The sequence below is a fragment of the Patella vulgata genome, chromosome 4 (assembly GCF_932274485.2).
Source record: "Patella vulgata chromosome 4, xgPatVulg1.2, whole genome shotgun sequence".
NCBI classification, from domain to species: domain Eukaryota; kingdom Metazoa; phylum Mollusca; class Gastropoda; family Patellidae; genus Patella; species Patella vulgata.
Window position 1 is genome coordinate 53,081,469 of NC_065882.2, and position 20,976 is coordinate 53,102,444.

Below are 20,976 nucleotides of genomic sequence, written 5' to 3' on the forward strand. Positions count from 1 at the left end.
GCACCATGGTGACCCAGTCAGACGCTGGCTCACTAACCAAGAGATCCGGGGCCGAGAAAGTTTCCCCTAATCTTTCAAAGGGTTTTGCAGGACCGAGGGCCTGACAAGGAGCAGTGTCTAATCGTTCGGGTTAGACGAATAAATCGAGGTCCTGTGTACACGTTGGCGTGCTCGTAAAAGAACGCTTGACAATTCGAATTCGAATAAGAATAGACGTCCGGGCAAAATTCCCCCCATAGCACACTATGTGGCTTATGCCTGTCATCATCATCGTTATATTATGAAAATTGCAGGGCCACAAGAAACAATATGATTTCGAGGCACTGTTTTAAGCTGTTTCCGAGCATATCTAGACAACAGACAATTATGTGTCAAGATTAATGACGTCAAATCTGTTAAGATACCTACCTATGATATGTGGTGTGCCCAAAGGATCTGTTTTAGGCTTTGTACTGTCGATGGTCTTTTCCCGACCATTATCGAAAATCTCTGAAATATTTGGCCTTAATAATCACTTGCATGCCGATGGTACACAGATATACGGTATACGTCTCCTTCAATCAACAATCAACTAATTCACCTTTAAATGTTTTATTTGGCTCTCTTCGCCTTCGCAGAAATGTCTAGAAAAGATTCCTAAATGAAATATAATAACCTGAAAAAGTTGTGTTTTTCATAACTGTTATGGCACTTTGAAACTAAATTAATTATTTCTAATGTATTGGATATATACATAAATTTCACCTTTGATGCTATAGTTTGAGAGTATCATAGTTGTAAATATTGATATTTGCAATAAAATGCAATTAAATGTAATTGAAATGTAAAATGTAACTGAAATAATAATATAAAATGAAATATAATTAAAATGACCATTAATCCAAAAAGCGTTCCATTACCCCAGCCCTGGTTCTCGTTTTAAACTTATAAATATAGTCTATAATTTGCTAGTTCTGATATTTCTCGTTTTAGCCCTATTATTAATTAAACAAGCCAACTTTGATGTTGCACCCTAGAGACTTGATATATAACACTACACTGAACATCCATTATTAATAATCATGAGCAGCTTTTGCTTATTTGTTAAACTGCGTGTAAATTTTGTATACTGTTCATTATGGATGTAATGAAACAACAAAATCTTATCTTATCTTATACATATTATCTTAAGGTCTGACAACCATTCATGTTTCATGGTTTCTGCCCCCCCCCCCCCTGTTGCATATGACAAGGCGTAAGGTCCATAGTCGTCTCTCTGACCCCGTGGATTTTCTACGGGCGGGTTTTCAGTTTTCTTCCACTCCTAACGACCAATTTGACCAACCTTATTATTTAATTGAACATACATCTGATGTTAGTCCAGAAATTACCTTTCTGGTGTGGCGTGGACATTTTTCGTTTTAATACGAGACAAATCAACTGTACTTATTTAACGCATTGCGGTAAGGGCGTGTTTTCAAGTTTAGGAATACACTGTTCTATTTTGTGTATTCAGGTCATTACTATCTTCAATAGAAGGCTTGATCTCGCTTTAACTACGTGCATCTTATCAAGGCCTTCGCGTAATACCCTGTATATTTCGGCACTAATTTCGATTCCTCGGTCATCGCGAATACCAAGTCTCGCGCTTTCAAGCTAAAATGTATACCAGTGATAATGGAGTTGCAAAGTTCAAGGTTCGTTCACTGTCAAGGTTTCCGTGGAGGTCGCGATGTCACATCCTCTGATTGGACGTTACTGTTCACGTGTCTGTAGATAACGTAGCTATTAAGTTCGGGAATTGTGAAGTAATCTAGCAACGTCAAGATGTTGTAAAACTCGCAGTCGTTGCTTCAGGAACATGGGTCATTACCTGTATAATGCCTTACAGTTGAACTTGGTATGATAATACTATATTGCTATATACCCTTTGTTACCCATAGTTAATCACAAAAGAATCCCTCCACTCCGACTCTCGCATCTTATTTTTATAAACATGGGCATACAGTTTCCATATCAGTATATTGTCGTTCATTCTTGGGTACCAATCAAGTAAAAGTTATGGTGTCGCGCCATCTCGGGGTGATAGCCGACATTGGCGGGTGGAATCTCGTGGAACTCAGACTCTAGATTACATCTTATAGCTGTACTGGTAGTTTCTTGTATTACTGTTATATGAGCAAGGTTAGAATAATACGGATTTCTAGTGTTTCATTATATTAAAAGTGCGCAACGTGAAGTTCATAGTCAAGTCAAAAATATTGAAGTCCATATTAGAGTTCAAGAATGAAGAATTTAGGATCCCAGGACAGTCGCACACTAATCTATTTAGTGTCACACGACGTGATCATAGTGTCACATTGAGGAAGTAGTGGAATAAAATAAAACCAAGTACGAACAATCCAAACCATAAGACAGAATTCGAAGTCCTAAAAAACGTTATAGGCAAAATAGTGTATTCAAGCAAAATAGTGTAATCAGCAAATGGACTGCTCCTGTGTACAAAATACACGACAAACAGTGGTAACAGGTGTCCGGAAGAGTAATCTTACCCTGCCTGGCGCCACACCCGCCATAGCTGCATCCAAACTATTAGGCGAAATGTCGGTAAAATAGCGTGATTGGCCAATGAACTATCATGCAAAATGCACGCGATGAACTGTGTTAACGATGTAGTAGACATTATCAGGGAGATAGTAATAGTATACGTGTCAATTAAATATATCTAGAATAATAGCCTTAGAGACACGTTATATTTACCAATCAAATCAATATGACGGCCATAAAACTTTTTAAAGGTTTTAATAAGTTTAGTGCGCAAGTATCCTTGTAGTTGAAGCTTTGATGACAAATGCCTTGATCTACTTAAAAAATCAGAATAAAAGGAACAAGCTCTCGCGTAACGAATTAGCTGAGACACAAACACTCCATAAGCTGGTGATAATGGAATGTTACTACTAATAAATGGAAAGTTAACAATCGGAAAGTCAAAGTCATCACGTTTATCGTACAATTTAACACTCAGTTTATGGCAATTGTCAAAATCGAGACGCAGATCCAAGTAGGAAGCTAATTGTCACTGTCAGTGGTGTTTTTAATTTCGAGCTCATCAGGATATATGAATTCTACATAATCACTAAATTTAGGATTATTAAGTGATAAAACGTCATCGATATATCGATAAGTGAAATTAAAAAGTCTGACTGATCGTTTATTAGTTTTTACGAGCGTCTGTATGTAATCGGCTTCGTACGAATAGAGAAACAAATCAGCAAGCAAAGATGCACAGTTGGTGCCCATGGGGATGCCAACCACTTGCTGATATATTTCCCCTCCAAATTCAACAAAGATGTTATCAATTAAAAAATCCAACATCTGAATTATCTTGATGGCTGTGAATTTGTTTTTGGAATCACTGTGATTCTTAACGAAATATATGGAATTGTAATTTACAACTAAATATTGATATCTAGCAGTACCTGATTTAGACGAAAAGAGGCTGTGAATAATGTCTTTCAACCGGGCTTTTAATTTACTATGGGGAATTTTAGTGTACAAAGTAGAAAAGTCAAACGTTTGAATAGATGAGACTGAAGCAAGGGATCTAGATTGCAAACCATCAAGTAATTCTTTGGAATTTTTCAATATCCACATTTGATTTATACCACTACGAGAGTATATTTTGTCACAGTATTTTTGAATACCCTCTTTAACAGCCGTTAGTATAGATGTCAATACTTTTGAAAGTGGTTTTGTGGAACAACGGGATGAACCTGCTATAAAACGTTGCTTGTAGGGATTTTTATGTAGTTTAGGTATCCACACGGAGTACCAAATGAAGTGAGTACAGATTTGTGATTGGATATAATTTCATCCTTACTAAGAGTAGATCGTTTATATGTAGCACTGTCGATTGGTTTCCCGAAATTAAGTTCTTTGAACAGACAGTCAAAATAATGTCGTTTACATATAAACACTATGTTATTGGACGCCTTGTCAGCCGGAACAATGACATACTTGTCATGCAAGGCATTGAGATTTTCAACAATGCTAACATCATTGAAAATGGACTTAGGCCTAGTGTCAACTGACAAACGTTGCATGTATATTCTTCGTTTAAGTAAACGACTGATAGACTTAGTCCAATCAGAGAGAGTATCCGAGTTAACATCTTCCCTCTTGGCCCATGATCTAGCGTAGTCTTTACGGCATCCATAATAAGCTTGAAATTTTGATCCCATGAAAATGGTTGCGGTTCCCGGTATTTGGGCCCTTTGGACAAAATTTCACGTAGCTTATTATTCTGGACTATGTTCAAATCACCAGTGACCACATGTCCAGCTGGTGGGTAAAGGAAGGACGACGTAGAGCAAGAACATGGTAGAGGGTTATTATATAAGTCTTTTGCATTGATGTCACATAATGCGTTTCTGTAATTAAATAGTTTGGATGCAATGGGTTTAGTATAAGTATAAGAAATCCTAGGAACAGTAACAGTTTTGAAGTAAGGAGGGATGTGTGCTGTGACTTGCTTATGGTGTAATTGTCAGTTTTAGAAATGAACTGTTGGTGGTGTGCGACGCATCAGGCTCAGTCGCAATGTCCAAACGACGGTGGGCAATGTCAAGAACAATGGATACAACCCTGTATTCAGTGGATGCAGGATCAGTGCAATTTGAATCCAAACATTCAGATTTAAGTAATTTCAAAATAGTAAGTGGAATAGAATATAATTTAGTACGGATATGGTGTGGCCTTAATGGTTCTTGAATAATTTCCAGAAGGGCATCCAGTGATATAGTGCTGAGCTTAGGTGGTGTGTAGCGACGATGTCCATGACGAATGTCACAGAATAGTGTGACACAGATTAGTGCTATAAACCCGTTTTGGGTTTCCGTGACAAAATTTCCCTCATAGCACACTGTATGGCATCTGCATGTACAGATGCCTGTCTTCATTAGCAGGACCTTAAACATCATTTCATTTTTATTACGTGGCTCATATCTTGCCTATGTATGACCATATTATTTTTTTTTTAAATATTTAATTCAGACTCACTGAATGGAAAACTTTATTCACCTTTGGTCTATTTTTGTTGTTCATGTATACGTCGTAAGTGTTTTAAAACAAATTTATCACAAAGTAGCTGAATTTTACAACGAATTTATATAATTATCTATTAATTTCCCAACAGTCTGTACAACAAGACATCAAATTTTGTTGTTATGAAGTCTTTGCAGCATCAGCCTTTTCTTGATTTTCTTTAGGAGTTCCAGGATTATACTGTCGAGTTACAAATTGTATTCCTTCATTTTTACCAACAACTAAAAGCGCGCCATTGTTGTCATCTTTTTCTACCAATGTCATAAATCCTTCTACGATCTTACTAACGCTAAAATTATAAACACAAATAATAGAATACAAACAAGCCCGTTTCTTTAGAAAAAAAAATAAACAATCAGATTTAGGTTCTTTGGAAATATCAAGGAAGGTTTCAAGAAAAGACTTTTCAAGCATCTACTTACGGTGCCACACCAATCACTTCATGAAGGAATTGTTTAAAATGGCTGATCATGATTCCCTGATTTTCTTTGTAATCTAAAAGTGCTGTATCGGCTGCAGACGGACATAGACATGCAAATCTGATTCCCATTGATTCTACATTTGGATTAGCCTTAAAGAAATGGAAGAAGAATTAATTTGATGTTAAAAGTTTGATTAGCTGGAATTATTCCCTTTTGCTGTCATAGAACCATTGGGGGATCAAGGTGGGTGTGTGTGTATAAAAAATCGACTTATTATTTTGTCTGAACAAAACGTGAAAAGTTCAGCTATTTGATGATTTGGGTGGCGTATCTGATGAAACTGAATGTTATTTGTGCCGACCCCGCCCACTTTTATCGTCCCGAGACGCATTTAGTCCTTTTAACGAAAGCTGCTCTGTGAATCCCACCCGGATCTGAATGTATGCCATAACAGCGATGTATATGCCATAACAGAGATGTCAGACACATAAAGACAACGTACCGCCCAACTAGTAGTAAATCCTATAACAGCGTGTTTTGTTGCTCCATAAACAGGAAACCAGAATCCTGGACCAAAACCTGCAAACGACGACAATATGGACATAACTCATACATATGTTGGAATTTTGAAACATCAATCCAGTTAAGTCTCATTTTCTTTTTTTAAAACTGATGAAACAGACTAAAGATATCTCCCTGTCTCTATCCTTATCTTGTTGATTGTATTCAAATCTTTCGTTAAAGAATATTTCTGAAAAATGAAAGTAAAATATAAGTTTACCCGCTACAGATGCCGTGTTTATTACAAGTCCTCCTTTACCTCCAGTTACTTTATTCATGTGAGCTATCGCCATATTGGTTCCTCTAACCATACTTGTCTGTTAACCAAACAAGATTAGAAAATAATATAACACAATAATAGATTGTACACTTGTGGTCGTACGAGCCGGCGTGAAGCTCTAGTGGGTTGGGGCCGGGTGTGTGGGTGTGGGTGTGGGGGATTTGGTTTATTACAAATTAGTAGTTGGCGTTTTTATCTGTGTAAAATTTTCTTGTGTTTGACTGCACTTGGTTAAATTTTAAAAATTACCCACAATATTAAGTTGAATCATTACTTCCCATCTACTTTCATCCATTATACCAGCATTGTTGACCATAATATCTATATTACCAAGACGTGTCACAGCTTCTTTAAATGCATCTGAAACACATCATAATGTTTATATCATCAAAACGTAAAGCCCCCAAAACACATCATAATCTTTATATTATCAAGACGTAAAGCCACCAAAACAATTCATAATGTACGAAAAAGCTTGTGGACCCTCTAGAGGTAATATTTTTTTATTCGATGGTATATATCGTTCAAATATATTATGTTGATTAAACAACAATCACGTCACGGGTGAGTTCGAATTCGTGAAAATCGGACCGACACCTCCCCTACACGCAATTAGTGGCAAAGCATAATACATATACCAAGGTTGTGGACAACAGATCTAGGATGAGTTTGATTTTGGGATGCATCGAACCTTAGGTTCCGGAGTTATGTCCACTTTTCCGAGAACCGTGTGAATAGGATAGGCCATATTTTTTCACAGATGTTTTTCAAATTTCGCCAGAAGCATTTTGGTCACGAGATAATAATAATAATGTATCTATGTAATGCGCTTAACAATCCATCCATATACGCATGCTCAAAGCGCAACATTTAAAGAGTCTCTCGTCAATAAAAACACACATAAACAATCTGTTTCTAATCTGGATAATAGAGTTTAAACAAATGAGTTTTTAGATGTGACTTAAAAATTGTGAAAGTCTGGGATTCTATAATGTTTACTGGTAACTGATTCCAAATGCGAGGTGCAGCAGCACTGAAACTTTTATCACCAAATTGTTTTAGTTTTGTTTTAGGGTAATCAGCATCCCGCTACCTTTCGTTCCATGAGTTATGCCTCGTTGCCGAAAACTTTGTGAATGCGATAGAGGCTATAATCTTTAACAGATTATTTTCAAATATGGGTTCATGAGAGCTCACACGCTATCAATACTCCCCTTTCCGCGCCCCCTCCCCTCTCCTTGCGGAAAACCAATTGAATTCGATAGATGCTACATTTTTTAAACATATTTCTTCATATTCGTTAAGCATTTGGACAATGAGTGAGCCAGTTCTCTGTCTATCTCTTAAAAAATGTGAACGTATCTCATGGCAACCGCTTGTTTTATCGATATGGCTAAAAAAACAACCAAAAGATAAATAAATTATATACCTTCAAATTCATTTTCTTTGGTCACATCAGATTTGATAAAGAATACATTTTCCTTGTCGAACTTCTGTTGGAACTGTTTGACAGTTTCTTCGCCCTTTTCACGGTTCAAATCAACAATACAAACCTTTAAATATTTTAATTTTTATTTTTTTTTTATGTATAAATTGACAGTGCCATAGGATATTAAAATATTTGGAATTCGTAAATACATTAAGGCTAGGATTACATGACTCTGCCCTTTACCGTGGATGCTGTCCGGTTGCTAGCCCCCATATATTTTGGCCATATATCTTGGACATCATACCGAGATGAGGTCTACTCCGAAAACAGGAGAGGTTATTTCCCGTTAGGATACAGGACTGGACAATCATTGCGCAATTATTGAAATACCGTTTATTTTCTTTGCTCGAAATAAGTTCATATCACCTTACAATTGAAAATAAAAAAAAGGTTTTGTGTATTTAACTGTCGTGGTTGATTTATTTATACATATGTGGTCAATCATAAATGCACATAGTCAGTAGCGTTTCCAGATGCTGTAAATAGGGGTGTGGTGTGGGGCCCAAATCTAGGGCGCCATCCACAATCCCACCCCACAATGAATGTCAACGAAATACGCAATAAAATGTACAAAATAACACTGAGTATTGGCAGGAGCGGCTGGCTGGTACAAGCCACCTGAAGGGATTATTCGTGGGGAATTCGTCTATTTTCTACAGTTGCTCGCCGATCGTTATCTCGTCGGAAAGCTGTTGTATTCAAGTTGGCGTAAAGTTTGTGTCATATTATGATTGTTATTGATTTTGTTAATGTTTTTTTGTGAACCTCAAGGGCGTTTACTAGGTATTGTGGTGAGGTCTGGGTAATTAACCGAAAATTTCATAAAATCATAAGCTCTAAGACAATACAGGCTTAGTGATGGATTTGGGCAGGCCAAATGGCGGCAATGCTTCGACGTTTTCTTTTCAATGAACGTAGGAGAAATAAAATGTTCTGCGCGAGAAGTGGGTAAATCTGGATTTCCCCATAGACAGGCTTTCGAATCGTCGAAATGGAACAGTTTGGGTGTCTTGAGTACATTACCTTAGCCCCTCTTTCTAGTAGGGCCCCGGCAATTCCTTGTCCTAAGCCCTGGGCGGCTCCAGTGATGAACACGGTCTTTCCTTCTAACTTCATATTAATTTGTTTCAAGACACAGTGAATTACTACCACTGCAATTATCCACGTAAACTAGAAGATTATTATTTACTTAGGACACGCGATGTCAAGATAACCCAGTTTCTGACCTCTCTACCGCGTCGTGAATCAGTTCGCTTTATGGACAGTATACCTCTTATATTATGTGATCAAATATCCCCCCGTTATCACACGCAGTGGCTGAATTAGTACAATAACACTAATAGGCTCTAAATAAGTAAGCATTATCGACTGAGACAGGGGGGTTCAAGTTAGATCAGTGGTTCCCAACCGTTTGTTGGTTGCGACCCCATTCCAGAAAGCCTCATATGATCGCGAATATGAAACATCATCATTATTTACAGATGAGAGACCGAGGAGACAAATCATGAGCGTGAAAGAGGAAAGACAGTGGCAGATATTTACGAGGGCTGACTGAAAAGTTCTAAGCCTATCAGTGAAAGACTTGTAAAAAGTCGATGGTTTCCATTTTCTTTTCTGCATAGTCTGGCGTCATAATTACTATGAAAATTCTGACCGGCTAGTTGCTTTTTCATTTTTGGAAACATGTCTCTCATCCATGGTTACAAATCTGGCCAAAATATTATCAGAATCTGCTTCAAAATTGTTACGGGACGTCAGGAATCTGACACGTTTCTGATTCGCAGTCAAGAGTTTTGGCACTCATCTTGCAGAAACTTTTGTCATTTGTAACTCGTTGGCGATAATGTACTCAACCCTATCAGAGATACCCACAAACACTGGCAATATGTCGAGTGGCCAATCGTCAGTCAGCCATCACCATGTCATGCACTCAGGACGCGGGTCATCGTCAAGGCTCTCTCTGCCACGCTTACTGTGGAAAAGGAAGGGGCATCATCCCCTTAAGTGGAGACCATGTCGGCATGTTTTTGTGTTGGGGTTAGTCCGTTCAGTTGCAGGTACTTGATGGCTGCCCTATAACCAGTATCTCCATGATTTCAATGGGAGTTTCACAAGATGGTACGAAAACAATAATAACATACAGTTGCAGTTCGTATGTCTATGATTCTTTCAATGATTGTACTTGTTGGTGGCAAAAGTTTGTTTCAACCCAATCCATCTATTCTTTCAGGGTTAGAACTTTTCAGCCATCCCTCGTATATGCTTTTCATGAAAACATAGCACTTATTCAAAGTTTCAGAGTAGTCCGCCGCGATACAGAGGTTGGGAACATAATATATGAGTTAGATGAACACAAATGAAATGAAATGAAATGGGGTTTAACGTTCTACTTAGATGAACACCCGAGCTCGTGCTAAGTTGTGCACCGAGACCGTGTAGCTTACGCGGTCGAGGTGGTCAATGCACGAGCAGCTGGGTGTATGTCTAACTTTCCCGCGGTCGTGGTCGGTAACTAGCTTACACACTGAAATCTTTGTGTAAGAAGTTGAATGAGTGAATGCAAATAGACGAATACGACACAGACGAAATTTTATCACAGGCCCTTGATCTGCATGAAGAGGGGGCCACGGTGCACAGTAAGTAAGACGTTTGTTCGTTGACTTGGAGGTCCCGTGTTCGATCTTTGCGTTAGCCGAGAAAGTTCATCGGGATTTTCCGGCGTGGTTCCCCTTTGTCCGTGGTGCAGAACAGAGGGCCTGGCAAGATACAACGTATAGGCGTTTAAATGGAATGAAAAACCGAGATCCCGTATACACATTGGCGTGCATGTAAATGATCGCATGGCATCTGGAATTAGGTATAAGACTAGGCCACAGCGCGGCATAAAACCAAACCAAACTTTGCGTAGAATACATTGCCGAGTGGTAATCAGTCCACCGTTGGGGCGTTTTCGAGATATTCGGGGTCAAAGGTCAAATCATTGTTTGCGTATTCTACGCAAAAAAAAATACTGAAGAAAAGTAGGGTCTGGTTTTGAGCCCGTTTGATGGACACCCCCCGCACTGAGCCTCCAGACTATATAATACATACATTATTTTAAACGTAATAATATTGTTGTTTCAATAACCTGAATATAGCAAGTCTATATACCCGTTTATTTACGATGAATACAAATCAGATCATATCAAATGTCAGGTTTATGAAATACAATTTTAAGAAATTTATATTGGCTACAGATAAATGTATTTGAAGCCTATTTGCTGATTTCACGTTTTAGACACTATTTTTTAAAATCCGCAATAGGCCAATGGGAACGGTGTATGCCACTGAATAAATATCACGTGGTAATAGCATATAAGTTAGAATAAACATCCAAAAAGAAAATTAAAATTATTTTAAAAAATGGCCAAACAGTAGTTTATCCCCAGTTCGCTGGGTTTTGTGTATTTATTCTGTACTATTGGACGAATCTTCTAGCTAATGGTACTATTTCACCAACTATAAAGCTATTTCCATCAAATCACTGAAAAAATATTTATTGTTAACTACATGTATTTATCTTTTTTAATTAACACAGTGTTTCTTGTTATTTATAATACAGTGACGCCTGAAAATGCATGGTCAATTTTTCACAATCACCGGGTATCTATTAATTCTATTTTACACAATTTCGTCGCTAAACTGACCGAATTATACATTTTAGGAAGTCTTTGCAGTATCATCCTGTTTTTGTTTTGATAACGAAGCCATTGGATCATAAAACCGATTTACAAATTGTATTCCTTCATTTTTACCAACAAGTAAGAGTGCGCCATTATTATCGTCTTTTTCTACCAATGTAATAAATCCTTCTACGATCTTACTAACTCTGAAATAATAACCAAAAAGCATTCTTTGAGTACTCTATAAGGGAAATAAACAGGATCTCCCCCTCCCCCCACCACCCCCCCCCCCCAAAAAAAAACCCCAAAAAAACAAACCCCCAAATCATTTGAAAGCAGTGAAGGGGCAGTCTTAGATTTCACAGCGTATCCGTTGATAAAATTGGAATATACGAATCCAACCTCAAAACAGCCGAAAAGATTCAACTCAAATATTGAGCCGGCTAACTTGCCTTAAACATACATTATGCAAGAGCTAAATCTGCCTATTACAGGTCTTTCTTTAGGCCTGAAATATAAACTATTAATTAGACATTAATAAACTTACCAAGACCATAATCAACTCCCGGTGCCATCGGATGGCTGCGATATTAAATAGATTTAAATATGTTTTGCGGTTGACGATTTACCGTAAAAATGGATAATTATCGTAACAACTGTAATTGTATCGCCGATAACGCTTGAACAGTTTTGGGAAATACATGTCCCTATCGTCTTTTTCACGTATATACATACACACTGAGCTTTTAAAGAGAAAAACCTAACAATTTTTGATCAAATTGTAAATCAATTTCTTTGCAGCAAAGCATTAATTGCGATATCACATATTATTATCTCACGCTTTGAATGCCCATGCCATCCCACCATCTGATGACAAAGTGAGAGAGAGAGAGAGAGAAATGGGGTTTAACGTCCACTCGACAGGTCATTTCGGGACTAACACATGGTTTTAATTTTTATTTCAATAATTCGCTTGCGCGTAGGGGTCTTTAGCTGTGGGAGGAAACCGGAGGACCCGGAGAAAATCCACGAGGTTGGACAGGCACCCTACTCCTTGTCACGTACAACCGGGTAATCGAAACCCCGCCAGTTGACTCAATGACAGACCGGATGGTACAGCGCACGCGTGCTAACCATTCGGCCATCCACCCCCTCCCCCCTTGCATCTAACAAGTTTTATCCTTATTTGGTGTTCTTACATGTGTAATGTAAATAACCAACGAAAACGTTGCTTTTTCGATCACGCCAGGTCATCTACAGGTTCATTTAAAACAAACCCAACGTCAGCTATCTTGGATATTGGTTAGACTTTATGTAATGTAGAATCATAAAGTGGAACTAATGTTATAATTTTAACTAATTTAGCTGCAAGATGAAAAATGTCAACACTCTCAGTCGCATATTCCTGTATACATGGACCTTATGCTGTAAATAAAGGAATCCTGATTTGGTTACTGATGAACAAGCAAATTTTAATCAAATTTAACTAATTTAATCAAATCTAACTACTCTAACCCCCCTGATGACAAAGGATAAAGCACACGACCGTGACACTTTTCTCATAAAAAAGTGTCTTTTAACAGAAATTGGTCTGGAAAAGTGTACTAAAGTACATGTGTCGTAATTCCGCCATAAGTAGGTGAGACAAATCTGCATTTATACATACTGAAAAAATTATGACACTTATAGATCAAATTTCTGCATTAAGTCCCGGAAACTGCTTTTAAATCCAGAGACAGAAATTGATATATTTACCCATAGTACATCTTTGGGTGGATTTCTAGCTGACTGAACTATGGTTACAAGAAATTGCATTCTAACTTTCTACTTACGGTGCCACACCCAACACTTCATTAATGAATTTGGTAAACCGGCTGACCATGATGCCCTGGTGGTCTTTTAAATCCAAAAGGGCTGTATCTGCCGGAGACGGACATAAACAAGCAAATCTGATCCCCATTGATTCAACATTTGGATTGGCCTTAAAGGAATAAAAGGGTTTAATGTTATATGTGGCTCGCGATAGCCGAATGTTTTGACCGCATATCCATTGTTAACGATTGACAATATATCTACCATTGAACAGCATTCCCGGGTATAGCATCCCTACCATTGTCTCGATTTTACTAGGAACCTGGTTTGGCTCAGAAAACCTTATTTATTTTACTAACAAAAGATGGAATATGGCAACCTTGTCATTTTTGCAAGTAAAATAGTAGATATACATAATATGGTACTCAACTGACCTAACCGACATACTAATCAGATAAAAAATGAAGTATTCCAATAAATATTAAATCCTCCCCTCCCCTGCCCCATATTAAAGATTTTAATTTTATCAATAATAACGATGGGTTGTTAAAAAAGTCCTCTACAAGGGTATTTCATAAAGACAGTGGAAATTGGATAAATCAATTCATAGCTGTTATAAAGATAGGTTGCCAGGCAACGAAACATACGCCCACAGCAGCTATATCGTCCGGGCAGTCAACAAGAGTTGTCGCATATTTTTACTTTTTTCGGTAATAAACCATTTATAATACATTAAAATCTGATTAAGAGTAACAACTCATTAAGTAATTATCAGAAAACCATTAGAATTTGTTCGGTTTTTATAAAGTTCTGCGCAATGCTAACGTTTAGTATACGAAACTTTTAACATCATGGATTTAGCTGTTCAAGTCATAAAGATTCATTGAAAATCAATATACTTGTTCGTCTCAAGACCTTTAACACTGTGTATAAATTTAAAATCAATCGGATATTAACTTTAGCCTCTAGAGCGTCCACAAGATTTTTCAAAGTGATCAAGGGCCATAACTCTGTATCGGAAATCGCTGAAAATCAATAGGATTCTTCGTCTCATGACCTTAAACACTGTGTATAAATTTAAAGTCAATCGGATATTAACTTTACCCTCTAGAGCGTCCACAATATTTTTCGAAGTGATCAAGGGCCATAACTCTAGCTGTTATCGGAAATTGCTGAAAATCAAAGGCTTCTTCGTCTCATGACCTTAAACACTGTGTATAAATTTAAAGTCAATTGGATATTAACTTTGACCTCTAGAGCGTCCACAAGATGTTTTGAAGTGATCAAGGGCCATAACTCTAGCTGTAATTATCGGAAATCGCTGAAAATCAATAGGCTTCTTCGTTTCATGACCTTAAACACTGTATATAAATTTAAAGTCAATCGGATATTAACTTTAGCCTCTAAAGACGGACGGGGGCGACGAAAATATACGACCACATTTCAATGTGTGCGTATAAAAACAGTTTACAAACCAGTCTTACTAAAGAAACGCCTTCGTTTCGCGTTCGTTTTAATAAAGGTCCATTTACTGAATGATTTATGTAAATAATGTATATATTTCAAACTCATTTATATGTTTGTTATTATTGAACTTTGGCTGTGATATCACCTCGGAGGAAGCGGGCGTTAAATAAAGCTATTACACACACATTCTCTGGCTTGCGGTTGTGGTTCCGATCGCTGGTGTGAGCGTATGTGGGGTAGAGCGTCCACAAACAATTGTGGACGCCGGACCGACGGACGGACGGACGGGGGCGACGACAATATACGACCACATTTCAATGTGGGCGTATAAAAAAGGATCCATATGGAAACAAGAAACCAGCCGGATATGTTACAGATGAGAGTTTAGACGATTCCAATTCAGAAGAGAGGGGGGGGGGGGTAACGTCCACTCGACACAAACTAGGTCATTTCGGGACTAACATATGGTTCAATTTTATTTCCATAATTCGATTTTATTTCAATAATTCGCTTGCGCGTAGGGGTCTTTAGCAGTGTGAGGAAACCGGAGGACCAGGAGAAAACCTACGAGGTTGGACAGGCGACCCTACTCCTTGTCACGTACAACCGGGAAATCGAAACCACGCCAGCTGACTGAATGACAGACTCTATGCTAACCATTCAGAAATCCCCCTCCCCACACCAATTCAGAAGGCAATCGCGACACCTGTACACGAATTTGAAGCTAACGATATCCGAAAAGTCGACATAAGATTACATACCGCCCAACTAGTAGTAAATCCTATAACAGCATGTTTTGTTCCTCCATAAACAGGAAAAGATACTCCTGGTGCAAACCCTGAAAGCAATCATAATCTAATAGAAACACTATACTCCCCCCAGATTAAAGGAAATTCTATATTTGCGCTAACATAAAGTATTAATATTTCAGAGAGAATACCTTTTAGCTTTAAAATGTTATTTTTGATAAAGAATGTAAAATAAATGTTATTTTATTTTTTTTTTATAAAGAATGTGAAATAAATGTTATTTTTTTTACAAAGAATGTGAAATAAATGTTATTTTTATACGCCCACATTTTCATGTGGACGTATATTGTCGTCGCCCCTGTCCGCCCCTCCGTCAGTCGGTCTGTATGTCGGTTCACATTTTGTTTGTGGACACTCTACAGGTCACAATGTTTTCCGATTTTAACGACACTTGAAATATAGGTGTATCTCCCAAAGATCTTGGTTGTTTTCGGAATTGGCATTATCGGATCGTAACTTCATGGATTATGGCCCTGATTGTACGAAAATCACATTTGTAGAGTGTGGACACTCAAGAGGTCACAAATTTTATACGATTTAGATGAAACTTGAAATGTACGTTTATAACCAAAAGATCTCGGTTCTTTTCGATATTCGCGCATATCGAACGTAACTTTCTGAATTATGGCCCCTGATTGTACGAAAAATTGCGTTTTAAGCTGGTTCCTCTAGGTCACAATTATAATCCGATTTAAAAATCCTTTCGCATATATCACCGTTACACAGTAATGTCGGATGAGTTTGAATTTCGTGAAAATCGGACCAAAACTACCGGACAAAATGGCCGCCCCTCGTACGCAAATAGTATAAATATATGGTATATCAAGGTTGTGGACCCTCTAGAGAACTTAACTTCCTTGCTTGTTCGAAAATTCGCATTTTTAGCTTGTGGACCCGCTGTAAGTCATAATTTGTATTCACTTTTAAAAAAACCTTTTAGTATATCACCGTTACACATCAATGAAGGTTGAGTTTCAATTTAGTAAAAAATCTGACCCAAACTGCTGGACAAAATGGCCGCTATTTGTACTCAAATAGTGTAAAAGTATGAAACTTAAAATATATCTTTATATACCAAATACCTCAGCCCCTTTCGATATTCGCGAATTTCAGGTCATAACTTCTTGGATTATGGCCCCTGATTGTATGAAAAATCGATTTTTTTTAAAAAGCTTTTTCTCTATCCATCTCTTGCAAAATGTGGACGTATCTTGCCTAGCAACCGCTGGTTATAAAGAATGTGAAATAAATGTTATTTTTAATAAAGAATATGTAACATCAATGTTTACCTGCTACAGATGCGGTGTTTATTACAAGGCCCCCTTTACCACCAGTTACTTTATTCATGTGAGCTATCGCCATATTGGTTCCTCTAACCAAACTTGTCTGATAAGAAAACCCAAAATATATTGTCCAAATTAATAATCAATTGTGTGGTGAATAAGAATAAGCCTGTGAAATCTGAGACCTAATCAAAATAAAATCTCTTAGTGATTGACTCTTGTTGCCTTTGAACGTTTGCAAGGTTTCGGTGAAAGGGACAACAAATCCAAATAAATTTTTTTGCCTGATTGTGAACTTTGATTGGGTTCTTCCTCCTTCCTAATTCCTGTAAATAAAATGTAGATGCAAAATAAGTACCCACAACATTAATTTGTATCATTAATTCCCATTTACTTTCATCCATTATACCAGCGTTGTTGACCATAATATCTATATTACCAAGACGTGTCACGGCTTCTTTAAATGCATCTGAAACATAATTATGATAATAATACATGTAACACTATTTTAGTGATAACAGAGGTCAGTTTAGTAAATATAGGATTTATGACCACTAGTACATTCCCTTTGAAGTTCTGCGAGTGTTTGTCGTGTATTTTGTACACGGTGAACAGTATTTTGCCTTATTACACTATTTTGCCTATACCGTTTTTTTAGGACTTCGAATTTTGTCTAATGGTTTGGATTGTTCGTACTTGGTTTTCTTTTATTTATTGCACACAGATCATGTTTAACTACAACACAGACAATCGTGACTTAAGAAAAGTGCTTACAGAGTTGAAAGGCCAATATTGTATATATTATCAAAACAGCTGGAGGTCAACAAATTCAATTTGATAAAAGTTATAGAGTACTTTGTTACATATAACGTATTTAGGACAATCTGATATTACATCGCTAAGACGTATTATATAACTCATTTAAAATCATCTGAAACATATCATCATAAGGCAAAATTCTACTTGAAAATAGCGTCGAATTATTTTAAATTTGTGTCAGATGTGGTCAGAAATGGTTCCTTTTGGCGAAAAAAAAAAGAAGAATCATGCTGAAAAATAGAAGGTTAGGATTCCAAAATAGCCTTAAAACAGAGGTGGGGAAGAGCGGTATTTTCATATTGCAGGTTATTAATAGGGATGAATAAGAACTAATGAAATATCTAAAACACATCTTTATTATATCTATAGCTTCTTTAAGGTCATCTAAAAGACAGATTATCACTTAATGTTTTTTTTTATCCGACTTTTCCGTCGAGAGCTGTGGGACGACTTCGTGAGACCCTTGTGCCAAAAACGAAGCTATCCGTGTGCTCGCCAAAACCATTTTAATCGGTGTTACTGAAAATTTGTAAAAATCTTAAGAGATTGTTTAGGGTTAGAGTTGAAGATGCATTGTGCTAGGTGTTTACATTTATCGTAATTCATTGTAGCTCCATTTCCATTTGTTGTTGCAACGTTTTAAATAGTCTTTTTTTCGATTATAGCGGTAAAGGCGAACGTAAGCAACCCAGTCCCTCATATCAGATAAATTACATACATAATAAGGAAAAACTTATACCTTCAAACTCCTTTTCATTGGTTACATCAGCTTTGATAAAGAATACAGTTTCCTTGCCGAACTTCTGTTGGAACTGTTTGACAGTTTCTTCACCCTTTTCGAGGTTCACGTCAGCAACACAAACCTTTAAATATTTTCATTTTGAAAATTTTAAACAGTTAAAAACAATTATCAGGCTACAAATTGACAATGTGCTTATATCTTACAAATGGATAAATACATGCACATAGATGGTTATGAATTATGGAGTATATAATACACCATAGGCCTACAATACCTTCGCCCCTCTTTCTAGTAGGGCCTCAGTAATTCCTTGTCCTAAGCCCTGGGCGGCCCCGGTAATGAACACTGTCTTTCCTTCTAATTTCATAATAATTGGTTTAAAAATACTGATACTGGATACGATGAATTTGTAGGACTGCAACTATCCACCTAAACTAGATTATTATTAAATTACTTTCATCACGAGCTATCAAGATAACCCAGTTCCTGACCTCTCTATAGTGTTGTGAATAACTTCGTTTTATTGACGATATTGCTATACTGACATAGCTAAAGTCTACGCAAACCTACTTGATCACATATCCCCTGGTTATCACAAACAGTGACTGAATACCGGAAGAGTGTTCTGAAAAGATCAAGACTTGAATAAAATAGAGAGAGAAATGGGGTTTAACGTCCACTCGACACAAACTACGTTTTTTCGGGACTAACATATGGTTCAATTTTATTTCCATAATTCGCTTGCGCGTAGGGGTCTTTAGCAGTGGGAGGAAACCGGAGAAAACCAAAGAGGTTGGACAGGCGACCCTACTCCCTGGCACGTACAACCGGGGAATCGAAACCACGCCAGTTGACTCAATGACAGACTTTATGATACAGCGCGAACGTGCTAACCATTCAGCCCCCCACCCCACCTCCTCTTGAATAAAATCCACTATGCTCAAGCTAAATGTAAGCTAACAGAAGCTATAACATTTGGAAGAACAACAAAAGTGTCTAATCAGCTATATTAAAATTGCTGACTCAAGCACCTGTATTTCACCCTCAGTGAAAAATCTGGGGGTGTTTCTTGACCCAACTTTGTCTATGAATAAACAGGTTTACGATGTTTGTTCAAAATGTGTATTCAATCTCCGCAAGATTGGTTCCATCCGAAATCTACTTACTCCTTCTGCTACGGCAACACTAGTCCATTCTCTTGTTTTTTCCCCGTTTAGACTACTGCAATAGTTTACTCCCCGGAATAAATAAAACTTCAGTATATAAATTGCAGCGCATACAAAACAAAGCAACGCAGATCTTAATGCGAACTCCATTAAGAGACAGTATCACCCTTGCACTTAGGTCAGGCGAGAATTGACTTCAAATTGAATTCTCTTGCTTATCAATGTGTGTAGTGTGTAGTGTCATTTTATCTGAGGGAATGGTACCTTTTTTTACATGCCATCAAAAAATATATAAGATCAAGTACTACGATCAACCTTGTCCCAAAATATAAACTCAGCCCCTTCAGAGATCGCTCATTTGGTGGTGTTGCTCCGAATTTATGGAATTCGCTACCGGAGAAACTTATTAGACTCCTTTAAATCCACACTGAAACACCTTTATTTGAGAAATATTTGCAAGAGTGACTGTGTTTTTATAGCACTATGGGCATGACTATGTGTGGAACGAGAGCCATACAAATGGATTTATTATAATAATTATTTATTTATTCGCTTAGACAGTTGCTTGGGATTTTCCAGTCTGATTTTCCCTTGTTAGTGGTGCAGGACAGAGGGTCTGGCAAGTCCGGTAGATACCACTACGACAGCTTGAAATCGACAATTTCCGGCAAGGCACACTGCATGGTGTATGCCGGTCTTCATTAACTCGTAGATCAAATACACAAAACAATGAGTATATATATGTAACAATCTTACTGTCTGCGATATCACTTCGGTGGAAGCGGACGTTAAATAAAGTTATTTCACACTGACATGTAGTGAAGTATAGATATATGTCTCTGTTTGTTATTGTTCTACACTCAGTAATAAACAGTAATGGTAATGTGTATTCCATAGCACTGTGTCTTGTGTATTGCATTATCCCGATTGTTGCAGAAAAGTAATACCTTAAACCACTATTTCATGTCTAGAGAAAAAGAGAGATTTAATGTTTAAAGGGACTATCCCGATTTGAACAGAGTCTCAAAATAAAAGTCTGAGTAGTATGAAATTTAAACGCCAAAATATAGAGGAATGGTGTATCTACCTTGTCTCAAATTTTCAGCTCAAAATATTGAGTCGTTTGGACGTGAATGTCAAAACTGCTTATCCGGACACGTAACCCTTTTAAGATTTCGGGTCAAATTTTTCGTTGAGTGACCTGATAATCGATTTCTGTTCCATTAGAGGTCTATACAATGAATGGCCCATGTGCTGTACTTGATAACGAAAGGTAAATTTCACCTACACATTATTTTTATAAAATAAAAGTCTGGTTTTATCCAGACACCGCATTATACAGGATGGGACACCGTTTTCCATTTCCAGATGAAGACTGACGG

At 37.4% G+C, this 20,976-nt stretch overlaps 2 long non-coding RNA genes across 5 annotated transcripts; both read right to left on the reverse strand.

Moving 5' to 3' along the window:
• Positions 1 to 5,064: 5,064 nt before the first annotated feature.
• Positions 5,065 to 8,991, reverse strand: LOC126818432 (uncharacterized). Its single transcript, XR_007679233.1, has 7 exons — positions 8,858 to 8,991; positions 7,775 to 7,898; positions 6,599 to 6,705; positions 6,286 to 6,382; positions 6,007 to 6,083; positions 5,505 to 5,653; positions 5,065 to 5,371 (listed from the first exon to the last, which is right to left on the reverse strand). It is a non-coding gene; the product is annotated as an uncharacterized LOC126818432 (long non-coding RNA).
• A 1,977-nt stretch (positions 8,992 to 10,968) lies between these two features.
• LOC126818431 (uncharacterized) lies at positions 10,969 to 19,740 on the reverse strand. Of its 4 annotated transcripts, none has more exons than XR_007679231.2 (7): positions 19,595 to 19,740; positions 18,426 to 18,549; positions 17,230 to 17,336; positions 16,874 to 16,970; positions 15,537 to 15,613; positions 13,329 to 13,477; positions 10,969 to 11,702 (listed from the first exon to the last, which is right to left on the reverse strand). It is a non-coding gene; the product is annotated as an uncharacterized LOC126818431 (long non-coding RNA). The 4 variants fall into 4 exon arrangements; XR_007679232.1 differs by lacking the exon at positions 19,595 to 19,740 and adding an exon at positions 18,920 to 19,016; XR_007679230.1 differs by lacking the exon at positions 19,595 to 19,740 and adding an exon at positions 18,703 to 18,913.
• Between the last annotated feature and the right edge of the window lie 1,236 nt (positions 19,741 to 20,976).